Source organism: Pongo abelii, chromosome 4 (assembly GCF_028885655.2).
Source record: "Pongo abelii isolate AG06213 chromosome 4, NHGRI_mPonAbe1-v2.0_pri, whole genome shotgun sequence".
NCBI lineage: Eukaryota > Metazoa > Chordata > Mammalia > Primates > Hominidae > Pongo > Pongo abelii.
Window position 1 is genome coordinate 20,625,173 of NC_071989.2, and position 15,306 is coordinate 20,640,478.

Sequence of the window (15,306 nt, forward strand, 5' to 3'; positions counted from 1 at the left end):
TCATCGAGATTGAGGAAAACATTAAAACACCATCCAAAGGATCCAAAGAATCCAGTAAAATGATCCAAGAGCTGAATGATGTAATAATCATTTTTTGAAAAGAACTATACTGAACTTTTCACTGAAAGAATTTAATAACATAATCAGAAGAATTAACAGTAGAATTGACCAAACCAGGGAAAGACTCTCAGAGCTTGAAGACTGGTTCTTGGAATTAACTCAGTCAGACAAAAATTTTTAAAGGATGTAAAAAGTTAAACAAAATCTCCAAGCAATATGGGATTATACAAAGAGAACAAATCTATGACTCGTTGGCATTCCTGAGAGTGAAGGGGAGAGAATAAGCAGCTTGAATATATATTTGAAGATATAGTCCACAAAAATTTCTCTAATTTCCCTAGAGGTTGACATGTAAATCCAACAAATACAGAGAAGCTCAGCTAGATACTACACAAGATGAAAATTCCCAGGGCACACAGTCATCAGATTCACCAAGGTCAACACAAAAGAAAAAGTTCTTAAAGGAAGCTAGAGAGAAGGGTCACATCATGTACAAAGTCATGTACAAAAACACATGAGGCTAGCAAGCCAGAAGAGATTGACACCTATTTTTAGCATTCGTTTTGTTTGTTTGTTTTTCTGGGATGGAATTTAGCTGTGTTGCCCAGGCTAGGATGCAGTGGTGCGATCTTGGCTCACTGCAACCTCCGCTTCGCAGGTTCAAGTGATTCTCCTGCCTCAGCCTCCCGAGCAGCTGGGATTACAGGCATGTGCCACCACACCTAGCTAATTTTTGTATTTTGAGTAGAGACAGGGTTTCACACGTTGGCCAGGCTGGTCTTGAACTCCTGACCTCAGGTGATCAGCCTGCCTCATCCTCCTAAATTGTTGGGATTACAGGCATGAGCCACTGCACCCAGCCTATTTTCAGCATTCTTAAAGAAAAGAAAATACAACCAAGAATTTTATTTCCCACCAAACTAACTTCATAGGTGCACAAGAAATAAAACCTTTGTTAGATAAGCAATTGCTAAGGGAATTTATTTCAACTAGAACAGCCTTACGAGAGGTCCTTAAGGGAGTGCTAAACATGGAACTAAAAGAATGACACCTGCTACCACACACGCAACAGATCCTGGAAAGGCTGTGAAGAAAAGAGAACTCTTATTCATGTTGGTTAGAATGTAAATTTTGTTCAGCCACAGTGGCCAGAAGTTTGGAGAGTTCTCAATGAACTTAAAACAGAGCTACCATTCAATCCAGCAATTGCATTACTGTGTATATACCCAAAGGAAAATAGATCTTTATACCAAAAGACACATGCACTCGTATGTTCATTGCAACACTAGGCACAATGGCAAAGACATGGAATCAGCCTAGGTGCCCATTAATGATAGATTGGATAAAAAAAAAAAAAAGTGGTACAAATACACCATGGAATACTATGCAGCCATAAAAAAGGAATAAAATCACGTCCTCTGCAGCAACATGAATGGAACTGAAGGCCATAATCTCAAGCAAATTAAATCAGGAACAACAACAACAACAACAACAAAAAACAAATACCACATGTTCTCACTTACAAATGAGAGCTAAAATTGAGCACACATGGACATAAATAAAGGGAAAAAAGACATGGAAGACCACTGGAAGAAGAAGGGAAGGAGAGGGAGGATGGGTTGAAAAACTACTGGGTACAATATCACTACCTGGGTACAATATACCCATGTAACAAACTTGCACATGTACCCCCGTATATAAACAAAAGTTGAGTTTCTTAAAGAGTGATTTTAAAACACAGAAGATGCTAAATTTCTAAATAATTCAGTGTAATTCTAGATGATCCTTAAGAGAAACTATGACAACAATTTTGACATTTCTATAATATTTTAACAGAAATGTATTACAGAAATGTTTTAGCAGAAATTTATAAATTTATAATTTATAAGAGAAATTATAAGTTTTACCTTATAAATCACTTCAGGAATGTTTGGTGTGTGTTCTTCTTATATATTGCTGTGGTTGAGTCCTGCATAAAAATAAAACAAAAATATAAAACATATATTTCAACACATAAAAATCTATGCATAATTAAAACATATTGATTATGTTATACATCAAACAGAACTGAGTTTGGAGAGCAAATACATTTTTGAAGAGATAAATTTTTGAGAAGTTGAACTGCTAGATTTTTTTTTCCTTTTTAGGGCATGACATTTTGAAACTATGTCCAGTTAGAATTTTAGCTCTGTCATGTGTTAGCCATGTAGATATGGGCAATTTAGTCTTCTTTGACCTTGGTACATCAAGACATAAAGAAGTTTTAACTTCAGTGTTACAATTTTTTTAAAAACTTAGTATTATGCCTTAAACATGGTCAAAATTTAAATATAAACTATTTTAGTGATTTTACATAATATTAATGTTTATAAGTTATTGTAATAACTTTAATGTTTTATGATTTTAATAACTACTACACTTTCAAACAAAGAGAATATGAAAGATCAGAATAGAAATGCAAGAAGCAAGGTTCAGTATAACCTAAAATATAATATGATTAACAAGGGAGTATTGTAAATCAATAAAAAATATATATTGCTCTAGAATTGTAACTATTAGATATTTCAATAAATTAAAACTTGAATATAATCCCTAATGTATACATTACATGCATTATACCAAATAATACATATGTTGTATGTATACACAACATAATGCTCATTGGATCAAAGTGTTAACATTGGAAAGTCAATATTAAAAGAAGAAAACTAAGAGGTAAAAATGTGTTCTCAGAAGATAATAATCCCTTTCAGAACCCAAAAGCAGGAGCATAAGAATTATGCTTATTCTCTGACCTTCTTAGCCCAAATCAGCTTACCATGTCCTTAGTTGACAATGTGATTTGATATATGATTTCTATTTCCTAAAACTGATAAAAATTACACTTACAGAGGTCAAACAGATGCCTCAAATACTTTAGGAGTATGGCAGTCATTCAGCAATTATTTATTGAGTATCTACTATGTGCCAAACATTATTATTTATACTAGGAATAAAACACATAACAAAAGAGATAAAAGACACTGCTCTCATGGTACTTATATTTTGGTAATGCTGGGAGGAGTGGACGAGAGAAAAGTGTATACCCAAATAGGCGAATATATATTGTATATCAGGTTATCCTAAGTGCTATAAAGACAGAAATTAAGATGTGTCAATGTTCATCAAAGTAGAAATGTCTGATACCAGATAGATGACTGGTATCTAGGAGAAAAAAAATCTGGAGTTGAAGAGAGTCTGAAGTGTCTGGAAGGGGTTACCTAGGAATGAAATTTAAGGACTGAGTCCTTTAAAGTCAGGGAAATGAGAAATAGCAATCACTAAGATGAGAAAAGTAGGAAATGGGCTGTGATGTTCTGGAAGTACTAAGAGAAAAACGAGATTCGTAGTAGTTTGGTGGTCTCTGTCTATCTATCTATCTATCTATCTATCTATCTATCTATCTATCTATCTATCAATCATGTATCTCTATCTATCTATCTATCTATCTACCATCCATCTATCTGTCTATCTATATCTATCTATCTATCTATCTATCTATCAATCAATCATCATCCTCTATCTACTTATCAGGGCAAAACTTTCAGATTCTATTAGAACACATAGCACTCATAAGCTTCAGGGTTACTAGAACACCTCCATGGACCTTATCCAAAATGACCTTCCTAAAACTAAGAGGTAAATAATATCTGATGTGACTGATTTCCAAGTTTAATTCCAGGAACTAGTGATGATACAGTGTTCAGGTGGGCTGTCATTAGGAACTGGTGTTAATCATAACTAATGCAGAATATGTATACTATAACCCATGCTCACATGATTTGGGGTGAGAAGCAGCAAAGATTTCCAAGCAATAATTTTAAAAATTGAGTTATTAGAACATTCTACTCTATGGAAAATAATGTGTAAGCATGTGGGGACCTATTTATACACAGCTCACATTTTCTGCTAAGGTTAATATAGGCTCTTTGGAAATAAGGAAAAGCATATGCCTGATCATTTTATCTTGGCTCTATTGCTACCACAGAATAAGCAGCACCATGCGCAGTGCATAGAGCCCAATGCACAGCTCTGACTTGAAGTGTGATACAGTCTCCTTATATAACTGTTTAATATCTGACAAAAGAAAATTAAGTTATAATAGTTCTTAGCATATTGACAAAAATTGTCAATTAGGAAATGTCACCAATAAACAATTCAATTTCCTGCATTGTATACATTTATTTAAATGCAATGAAACAATCCATTCAAATACTTTTGAAAAAGAATTCATAATATTTACTTCTACTAAGAAACATATATTTCACTTCACTTTAAATCACACTATCTTGTCTCCTTCATCAATCTCAGCGTGCCTAATGTTTTAAAATGCAAGTTATTTTACAGAAAATTTCAGCAGTATTCATTTTCACGTCTGAGCTCTTGAAATGATAATAAAGTACACTCTTAACTAGAGAAGAAATGTTTAAAAATATATATGTAGTTGTACAAAACATATTCTCATTTATTATATAGGTCACTACTTAAAAATTTTCTATGTTATTTTGCAGAGCCCTTCATTTCAATTCATTCTCCAATTTACAGGTTTATAATATAATCACAGTAACTAAAGTCTCTACACGCTGTCCAGAAATAACAACAGCAAAACATAATATTATGTGGCAGCATAATAACATAATATTAGAATCTTTTGTTGTAAGTTTCTAATTGTGTTTTTATAGAACCAGGCCAAATAAAAATAAGAATTCAAGTTTTTATTTTTAAAAATCAGAAGCTCTCTGTAAGAGTGTCAGTAAGAAAAAAAATACGTAGAAGATGTCTGTTGAAGTAAGCTTTTCTCCTGAAGTCATGTCCTCCTCCAAGGAAAACTCATGTTCAATAACTATTTCTTCATCCAATATTTACTCATTTAATTTGCTAACCATCTTTACCATACTTGGTTTCATTCAGCATTCCAATAACTGAATTTAAACAGCAGAAAGGGCAATCCGCCATGTGAAAAGTTGTGTTTGTAATGTTAAACTGCACATAAATTTGGATATTTTAATGCTGTTTAACCTTAAATAAGTATTTCTAACATGATATTGCATTATCAACAAGCCACCAATTAATTCATGAACAAATTAACTATCACATATATGGTTATGATTTTTAATTTTTATTTATTTGTATTTAATTTTGATTATTTTTCAATTCAATGCCAAATTCTTACAACATGGATGGTTTTGATTATCATTACTTTCATACTTACATATTCAGTATCATTAAATCAGAAACCAAGAGTCCTAAAATACCGTAATACTACAGGAATAGTGAAGACGTGGCAATTGCCCGGTTTTGCATCCAAAGAACGCAGAGAAAGCTGCTATGAGTAATCAAAAAGTGAACTCCAGGTGTATTGACCCTGAGATTCATATGAGATCAAACCCTAGTTAAAACCTTGATTTTTGCTAGTGAAGCCCCTGAGCAGAGAACCTAGGTAAGCCATGTCCAAACTCCTGACCCAAGGAAACCTTGAGATAATTTATCACCCACAACAGAAAACAAATACAGTGTTTGGGACTTGAAAATGGTGTGCTGCTGCAACAAACGCCTAAAAATAGTGTGACTGGCTTTGAAACCAGAAAGTTAGTAGAAGCTGGAAGGATGTGAAGAAGCACAAGAGTGAAAGTCTAAATTCCCCTGAACCAATTGTTAGAAAACTGGATTTTGAAGATTCTCGGGCCCTCAGCCCTCTGAGGGAGGGCTCAGAGGAAAGTGAGGGATGTTACTGAAAGCTAGAAGAGAGATGGCATTGTGCTATGTAGTAAAAGAATATTAGCAAAACCATGTACTGTCGTTATGCACCAATCAGAGCTTTTAAATGATGAAATTGGAAATATAGCTGATCTTTGAACAACATAGGTTTGAACTACATGGTTCCACTTTTATGTGGACTTTCTCGCACCTCTGCCACCCCTGAGGCGCCAAGACCAACCCTTCCTTTTCCTCCTCCTACTCAGACTACTCAATGTGAAGAAAATAAGGATGAAGGCCTTTATGATGATCTACTTCCACTTCATGAATAGTAAATCTATTTTCTCTTTCTTATGACTTTCTTATTTACATTTTTCTCTAGCTTACTTTAGAATACAGTATTTAATACATAGAACATACAAAATATGTGTTAACTGACTGTATATGTTATCTGTAAGGCTGCTGGTCAACAGTAACCCATTCGCAGTTAAGTTTTGAGAAATCAAAAGCCATTTGTGGATGTTCAGCTGCACAGAGGATTAGTCCCCCTAGCCCCTGTGTTGTTCAAGAGTCAACTGTATAGCTAAATGCCACAGATGCTGCCTGGATTCTTCTTGTAGTTTATAGTAAAAAGTGAGGGAAGAGAGGTAGATTGAGGAAAGGGTAGACATGAATAGAAGTAGATGATTTTTAAAATAATTGGCCTTTCCAAGTGGCAAGAGATGCCCACCAAAAATGGCTGCTGAAAGTATGTCTTATAAACAAAAAAAAAAAAGTGGAGGTGCAACTGCACAACATTTAGTTAAAATCTTGGAAAGTTCAAAATGTCAAGAAGACTTAATTCACACTAAGTTCCTTTCAATAAATTAAGGGTATGCCTTACAGATTTTCTCAACCAAGAGCGACAGCCTTTAGATAAGCCGTAAAATCCAATCAAGAAAAATCCAACATTTCAGAAGTGTAAGGTACTAGTTATTGCTGTCCCCAACACTTTTGAAATGCTGGATTTTCTTGATTGGGTGTTAGGGACTAGTTATTGCTGCTCATCTTCCATTTTCCTATTTTTGAAACAATGTTGATAAATATAATCCTATCCCTGGCCCACCATTATAAATTGAGAGAGTCGGAGGGCAATAAGTTATCTCTTAAGTTGCGCAAGTTCACAGGTAGAGAATTGTGTTCCAGGAGCTCTACTTAATGAATTACACTGAGGCCTCTTATATATGCTTGGATTTGATTTGTAAGTTATACTGAATTGATGATATTCTAATGAGATTCTGGATTTTGAGCTGATGGTGTAATGGGATGAGAATCTGAGGAACGCTGAAAGGGGGTGGACATATTTTGCATTTCAGAAAGACTTAAATAGCTCTATACCAGAGAGTGGTAGATTCCCACCCCTATTGTACAGTTACTGTGTAATCATTTTACTTTGAGTGTGGGTAGGATCTAAGAATATGATGGGATAGTCAGTCTGTTAGTATGATGGTACGTTATGTTATGTTACGTTATGTTATAAGACTCCACCACAGCAGGCTGATTGTCCTGCTGACTTTGCAGAAGTAAGATACTATTTTGGTTAGGTCCTAAGGGCTACTTCTGGAAGCTGAAAGTGACATCTGGCTAACAGCCAGCAGAAGATGGAAAACCTAGTTCTACAACTGCAAGGAACTAAATTCTTCCAATGAATTAAATAAGCTTGAAGAAGACCTTGAGCCTCACGTGGGATCATAGTCCTGACCAATACATGGTTTAGCCTTATGATAGCCAGCTAACTCAGGCCTACAGGCCTGATTTACAAAAACTATGAAATAATTGGATGCTGTTTTAACTCAGTACATTTGTGATAATTTGTCATATGGCAATAGACCAATAATTCATCAACCCTCAAGATAATATTAGGAATCCATAAATTCCCAATTGAACATTTTGCTTAAATAGTTAAACATAAATGCATTATTTCAGTAGTCCCCAAATAGTCTTTCATTCCATATTATCCTTTTGAGAATGTTAACAATTTTGAAAACTTTAAAAAATATTATGTCATATATTCTTAAATTGTATGTAACAAAAACCTGGAAAATAAACTTTTAGAAAAAACAAAATAAGGAGTTTGAAAAATAGAGCATTTACAAATTATAAATAGGATTATTTATGAAATGCTTTTATAGTCTATTTGTATCAGTAATTATTTATCCTTTATTTAAATACTTGAAATTTAGAAATTAACAATAAGTGTTTTGTAAATAAGAATTTCTAGAGGCCGGGTGCGGTGGCTCACACCTCTAATCCCAGCCCTTTGGGAGGCTGAGGCGGGCAGATCATGAGGTCAGGAGATCGATAACATCCTGGCTAACACGGTGAAACCCCGTCTCTACTAAAAATACAAAAAAATTAGCCCAGCGTGGTGGTGGGTGCCTGTAGTCCCAGCTACTGGGGAGGCTGAGGCAGGAGAATGGCGTGAACCCAGGAAGCAGAACTAGCAGTTGCAGTGAGCTGAGATCAAGCCACTGCACTGCAGCCTGGGCAACAGAGCAAGACTTCATCTAAAAAAAAAAAAGAAAATTGCTAGAGAAAAATAGTTATATTCTGTGTGGTGTGGCTTTGTACTTTCAACCTAAAATGATAATTCAGATTGTATTGACTGAATAGCACTGGAAAATCATCAGCAATACAACTCTACTATGTAATATAATTAGAATGCAATGAATAAATAATCCATTGCTCCCTGGAATGTAGAAATTAACAATAATTGCTTTGTAAATAAGGATTGCCACAGAAAAATAGTTATATTCTGTGTGGTGTGGCTTTGTACTTTCAACCTAAAAATGATAATTCAGATTGTATTGACTGAATAGCATTGGAATGTCATCAGCAATACAACTCCACTATATAATATAATTAGGATGCAATGAATAAATAATACTTTGCTCCTTGATACAAGGTGCTGCTTGTTAGTGTAAGGGTCATTTGTAAGCCAATTTTGTTATAACGCTTAAACAGCATTGTTGTTAAATTGTGATAAATGGGAAACCATAAATTGGGAGAGAATTTTAATGGTCATTATCTTCATTAGCTAATGAGATGTGCTAATTATGTTTGTAAGTGACAATAATTTAGTAGCCCTGGCTTAAAAGGCTCAGAGAGAAATAACTAGGTCAGTCCTCTTCAATGTGTTTTCACAATGTTGGAAGGGACTTGATAATGAGAACCTAAACTTGATAGTAATGTTTTCTATAAAATTATTCATTAAAATGTCTCCTTAAATTATGTCAGGTTTTATGTTGTTCTTCCATAATACATTTGCATAAATTCTAAGGTACTGAGAGTGCGACATCAAAAATTAAATTAAGGCAGTGGTATTTGAAATGTGGCACCTAGCCCCATGGGGATCCCTGAGAGACTGTCAGGGGTGTTCGAGGCTGAAACTACTTTTGTAATAATCAAATGATGTATTTTCTGTTTTCACTGTGTTGACAGTGACAGTGATGCTAAAAAGAAATGAGGGTGGGTAAAAATACCAATGCCTTTGATTTAGCCATTCAGTAATGTCTACATATATCAGTTATCATGTTGTATGCTAGAAATATATACAATTGTATTTGTAAATTAAAAATTGATCAGTTAAGTAATTAATTGATTTGAGAAACACTGGTGCCTTTGCATACATCAAGAAAGTGGCTCTAAACCATATTACCACTCATTGTATTCTTCAACATTTAACACAAGCAGGAAAGAAAGAAGGGAGGAAGAAAAGAGAAAGAGTAAAAGAAAAGAAGGAAGAATGGGGGAAAGAAGGGAAGGGAAGGGAAGGGAGGAGAGGGGAGGGGAAGAGAGGAGAGGGGAGGGGAAGAGAGGAGAGGGGAGGGGAAGGAGGGACAGGGATGGGGGGGACAGAGGGATGAAGGGAGGGAAAAAGAGGTCAATTTCTCCTTGATAAAAAAAATACACACACACAATTATGTACCCTCAAGCATGCATTGTTTTTTCTATTCATTGTCCAAAAATCGGAACTATGCATGAAGCTCTAATACTGTGTTATGAAGCCAAGTACATGTGTGGCACTTTGAGTTGTGAGCTGTGAGCTACACTAGCTGCTCTCTCACAGAATATTGTTTTTACCTAGTTTTTATTTTCCGTAGTGTCAGAAAAAAAATTGTGATTGCTTATAGTTGGATATTGGGTAGATATTTTTTTGACTGTGAAAAGAGACCCTGCCTCTTCAAGGAAACTACTTGTTAGCATTTGTTGCCAGTGATGAAGTTCAATATTTCAAACAAATATAAAATTTTGGAAAGCTTGCATTTGTCCCATGGATTTGACAGTACTGTAACCCTTAAATAATTTCCTGATGAGATTATTGATATTAGCAATTGTGATTTTTAAAATAATGTGTGTCCATATTGAAAGATATATACATCTTTGTGAACAACTTTTTTAAAAATGATTGATACATGGGTAAAAAAATGTTACAAATAATATATGGGTGACAAATATTTTCACAGTGTAAGATTGAACAATGGATTTTAATTAACAAAATATAAAAGTTTAATAAGGTAGTTTAGGTTCCATTTGACAATTAACCTTTATAAAACCTACCAATTGCTGAGTTCAGGTGTACTATTTAAAAAACTCACATCTATCCGAAAAATAATTTTAAAATGCCTCCCTTTTCAACCACATGTATGAATAAAGTCAGATTTTTTTAGGTGCTTCAACTAAACAGCATATTTCAATGATTGAAACATAGAAGCAGATGTAAAAATTCAACTGGTTCTATTATGCCAGAAGCCAAACATGAAAGAGATTTGCAAAAAATGTAAAACAATGACAAACTTATTATTAATTTTTTTTCATCTTGGAAAACATATTTGTTTAAAATATTTATGTTAACATATTACATCTGCATTATTTTTAAATAAGTTAGTGAAATGGATATTTTTAAAATCTTTAGTTTTTATTCATAATATAGTAAATATTGGCTCATACAAATCATAAAAAAATTGGGTTTTTAATAAGTTTTAAGACTTCAAAGTTGTCCTAAGACTAAAATTGTGAGAAACACTGTCTCATGGTAATTGAAAGTCAGTAGATAGGTTGACTTTTTGATGAAAAATGTATTGGAGAATAAAAGAACACTTATGAATGTGTTCTAAGTCTATATATACCTTAATTCAACTCTGAAAGGCATGAATCATTATTGTAATCAATACACTAAGTATTTTGAAACATAGAAGACAAAAATGTTTTTGCTTCTTACTGATTACTCCATGTAAGAGAGACGAACAAGGGATCAGAGAGTAACCTAGAGAGATCGAGCTTATTGGTGAATAAACAAATTATCATTTTACTTTCTTAATTCATTATGATTTTTAAAAGTATTTGTAGGTATTAAAGATTTTATTTCATAGTAAACACGAAGAGTGGATGAATTATCTAATAACAAGCATGTGTGTTCTGTATTAATAATGATCAATGATGCGGCAATGAGATGCTAGCATTTCTCGCTATGGGTGTAAGACGCCATGGAAATGACAAGACATATAGTAGTCCACTGTTCTATTCTCCAGAGCTGTGTGTTCTTTCCTTAGCAGAGAACATTGTATTAATTCTATTTTCTACCTTGAAGAAAAGCATAGCCAGTAGCTTTCCTGTTCTACTCAATTTCTATAGGTAAAATTCCATTAAATACTAACCAAAGATGAAATAATATTTTAAAATTGCAACATTCAAAAGGATGACATATGTATACACAATCAGGTCACAATGTTCTCTGTGGAACTTTCCTCAGTTCTTAAAACCTAATATAATTTTCTAATGTTTTGATCAAACTGACTCACCTTAGTGCAGAGATAAGGTAATTGAGATAATAAATTTTTTATTTTATTTTATTATTATTTTTTTTGAGACGGAGTTTTGGTCTTGTTCCCCAGGCTGGAGTGCAATGGTGCGATCTCGGCTCACCACAACCTGCATCTCCCGGGTTCAAACAATTTTTCTGCCCAGCCTCCAGAGTAGCTGAGATTACAGGCATGTGCCAACACACCTGGCTAATTTTGTATTTTTAGTAGAAACAGGGTTTCTCCATGTTGGTCTGGCTGGTCTCGAACTCCTGACCTCAGTTGATCCACCCGCCTCGGACTCCCAGAGTGCTGGGATTACAGGCGTGAGCTACTGCACCTGGCCAAGATAATGAATTTTAAACAGGACAACTTTTATGCTATTATGTAGAGAAATACACCTACAATGTTCACAGAAGTCACTTTTCAATCTAACTTTTCATTGTCCTGTAAATCTAAGAGAAGAACATGGGAAAACACTGTGAATATATTATATTGTTAAATTCATTTCACATTTCAGCAATAATCATATTTTTCACTGATGATTTGGTGATAATAGAATATTTTATGTAAAACTATATTGCTGGAATAAAAAATGACCTCAAACAAGTCTTTTTTTTTTTTTACTCTGTTAACTGAAGGTAAGATATGAGCTTCATGGTCACAACATTTAATTGCCTAATTTTTTTTCCAAATTAATGATTTTTAGTAGAGTTATAGGTACCCATTATTTTTAGTTACCTACTGTGATGGTTAATACTGAGTGTGAACTTGATTGAAGGATACAAAGTATTGATCCTAGGTGTGTCTGTGAGGGTATTGTCAAAGGGAGTAACATTTGAGTCAGTGGGCTGGGGAAAGCATATCTACCCTTAATCTGGCAGAAACAATCTAATTAGCTGCCAGCGAATATAAAGCAGGCAGAAACGTGAAGCGATGAGACTGTCCTAGCCTCCCAGCCGACATCTCTCTCCTGTCCTGGATGCTTCCTGCCCTAGAACGTCTGACTCTAAGTTTTTCAGTTTTGGGACTCGGACTGGCTCTCCTTGCTCCTTAGCTTGCAGACAGCCTACTGTGGGACCTTGTGATCATGTAAGTTAATATGTAATAATCTCTCTCTCTCTCTCTCTCTCTCTCTCCCTCTCTCTCTCTCTCTCTCTATATATATATATATATATATGGGGAGTATATAATAGGATATATATATGTAAAATATATATATCCAATTAGTTCTGTCCCTCTAGAGAACCCTGACTACTCTTATTCTCCACTTATTTTATAAACATATCAATTGGATTTGAAATTTAACCCCCATTTTACCAGAAATGTTACTAATATTATTTTCTGGATAATTTTCTTGTTTCTACTGGGACCAAAAACTATCCACCAGCTTGTGCATAGGCTGGATAAGAAGACTTTATAAATTTCATCAGGTGTGAGCTCTTTCATTGTTTACTACTAGCTAAGGAAAAGGTTATGGTATTTTAAATTTTATTTACCTAAATATAAAAATACAAATACATAATGGTATTTAGAATAAATTGCATACCTATTCTACTCACACATAGTCATTAAAATGTATTTCTTTTTCAATCTAAATATTTATTTTGTAAAAGGAATTAATAACAATGTAAAAGTGCCTCAAATGCAATCAATTCAAATTATACTTTATAAGAGCCTCATTATTATTTTAATACATATGGATAATTTTTCTGAGTTATTTACCTAGTTAATGCTAACTACAGATATAATAATGCTTCAGTTTAAATGCTACAACCAGACCATGAATACTCTATGAAACAGTGAATTTTGCCAATGAAGATACTGATGTTCTTGACCAAGTTACTAGTTTGCATATTGAGTTCTCCAAAGAATCTTAATCAAAAAGTGCTTTAAAATTATCCCAAGGCATAAAAATGTAAATATTAGCATAATTATTACAAAATTACTTCAGCAAATCATTACAAGTTGTGAATGATAGCCCAAAGTCAGATATTAATGAAATATGAAAATATTTAATAGTGTGTACATATAAATATATAATATATACACGGAATATCAAATTTTTCACCATCCTGTATCATGCTAATTCTGAAGCACCATTTTAATCTTCAGTGGATCACGTAAAACTGGTAATTGAAATACGGCTTTTGTAGATATCTATTTACATAAAGACACAGAAACCACCACAACAAAACCCCAAAAAGACACAGAAACCACAACAACAAAACCCCATAAAGCGGAGAAATCTTGTTAGGTATCTAAAGTTTTCTATATGATCCAATTCATTATTAACAATCAACTATTTTTTAAAAGTCACACATAATAAAATAAGTCCAATATTTTACATTTCAAAATCTTGGTTTTGAAAAATATGAGGCTTTAGAGTGACATAAAATTAGTGCTTCTTTGACAGACTGGGTACATTTTTATGCCCAGCAGGAAAGTGAGCTAAGATATTCATCAAGCACAGTCTAAATTCTCCATTTTACTGATTGACAAATCTATTGTGGTGACTAGTTTCCCAAGAATGCTTTTCTGGCAATAAGAACAAAGATTTAAGGAAAAGAAAAATGATCTCAGGATACAAATTGATAATGATACGAGAGATGACTGAGATAACCTGAAGATATCTAAATAAACTCAATTCAATCTCTGACAAACAAATGTCATCATTATCCCAATCCTGCCTAAGAAAACACACATCAGTTACTCATATTAGATCACAGTTAATGAGCAACTTTGAAATTACATTTATTTTATATTTCCTCCCTAATATTTATGTCCTTTTCTCTAACTACACTTTCTGTTAGAGTTGATACTTCTCTGAAAAGAAAAACTTTTTTTTTCCTGGTTATTATAAAGAAAAATAGAGTGTTTCATTAATAGAAAAATATTCCTAAAAGTCAAGAGAAAAAAGTCCAAAAAATTTTAATAAACTCCTTTTTCCTCTATGAATGCCAAGAATGTTTTGTTATTTGTGAAAAAATATGTAGCAAAACTCCTTTGGAATAAATGTACAGTTTTGTAATTATCTGGATGTATATAATTTCTGCTTGACAAAAGAAATATTCAAAATAAAAGTGCCAGTTTATTTCAGAATGCCCAGGAATATAAAGCTCAGGGGCAATGTAAAAGATTATAGTAAGCTAAGAACATGGACTTAAACTAAGACTGAAGGAGTATCAAAATTAAAAAAAAATTACATTTATTTTCAAATAAGTGGGAAACTGGGCGTACCATTCTGATATACTTATGCATAAAAATTAAAATAAAAATATAAATATTTTATGCCTGCACCATGCTAGATTTTTACATTGCTAGAGCAATGAGCACTCTTTCTTGAACACCACTGTTATTGGTGATAAAAGACAAGGTGTGAAGATTAATTTCATGTGCCAATTTGACTGGACTATGAGATGCCCTGAAAACTGGGAAAGCATTATTTCTGGATGTGTCAGTGGATGTGTTTCTGGAAAAGATTAGCTTCTGAATTGGTAGCTAGTAAAGATGATTGACCTCACAAATGTGGGTGGACATCACCAAATCTATGGAAGATCTAAATAAACCAAAAAAGGGAAGCAGGGCAAATGCACCCTCTGCTTGAACTGGGACATCCATCTTCTCCTCCTCTTGGATAGAGGCACTCTTGGTTTTAGGGACTTTGATG

At 33.7% G+C, this 15,306-nt stretch overlaps 1 protein-coding gene across 1 annotated transcript in view; it reads right to left on the reverse strand.

Moving 5' to 3' along the window:
• The window catches only part of LOC100438597 (nuclear pore complex protein Nup50-like), a 338,065-nt gene that overhangs the window by 276,836 nt on the left and 45,923 nt on the right, over positions 1–15,306 (reverse strand). Inside the window, exon 2 of the mRNA XM_054555441.1 lies at positions 1,968–2,029. The gene's annotated coding sequence lies outside the window, so the exon portion shown is untranslated. The remainder of the gene's footprint in view (positions 1–1,967; positions 2,030–15,306) is intronic.